The following is an 833-nucleotide window of genomic DNA, read 5'->3' as shown; positions in this document are numbered from 1 at the left end:
TATATATATATATATATATATTTTGTAAAAGAACGTAATGCTATTTACTAAAATATCATTTTTTTGCAAAATTAATATTTTAGTAGTTAGATCGATATTCATTTATGCTCCAAAATAAAATAAATTCTATTTAAGTGAAATTCAAAAGAAGCAAGGTTGACTGAAATTAATGACATTCAATTATTTACTAGCAAATGAAATCTCAATTCCGCATTTCTATTCAAAGTTAATGATGAAGAGTAAATAACTTTATAATATACCACAAAAATTTTAGCAATACAAAACATTATTTTTAAGTAAAAGTCTCATTTTCCCACGCGCGTGCACCAATCAAACATCATTCATGCAACTCTTTGACATCATTAGTACCTAAATGTTGGTGTAAGGGATCAGTTCATTCCATGATAAAAATTAAAACAAATAATAAATTAACAACCATAAAATATGAATATAAAATCTTTTCGTAATAAAAGATTTTAAATTTTTTTATTCTTTAATAGTTCTCAAAGATATATCAAAAGTCATAGAATCTATCTAAATAAATCAAGTAGCAACCGTAGAACAAATAATTAGATCAAAATAAAATGCAAGTTATACATGCTCCTTAACATATATGATTCGGATATAACCAGCCACACATGCGTCCACACAGAAGTCACCCATACCAATGGGGAAAAATTAAACCAGCCAAACAGGCGTCCACAAAGATGCATATGATATGTTATGAAATGATAATGATGCTCAAAGGTACATGTCACCACCCACTTAGATAATCACACAAATCACCAACCACTTAGGCAACCACAAAGATAACAATATTTAAAACTCAAATC

This window comes from Cicer arietinum, chromosome 4 (assembly GCF_000331145.2).
Source record: "Cicer arietinum cultivar CDC Frontier isolate Library 1 chromosome 4, Cicar.CDCFrontier_v2.0, whole genome shotgun sequence".
In the NCBI taxonomy this organism is placed as follows: domain Eukaryota; kingdom Viridiplantae; phylum Streptophyta; class Magnoliopsida; order Fabales; family Fabaceae; genus Cicer; species Cicer arietinum.
This window is presented reverse-complemented; position numbering follows the sequence as displayed.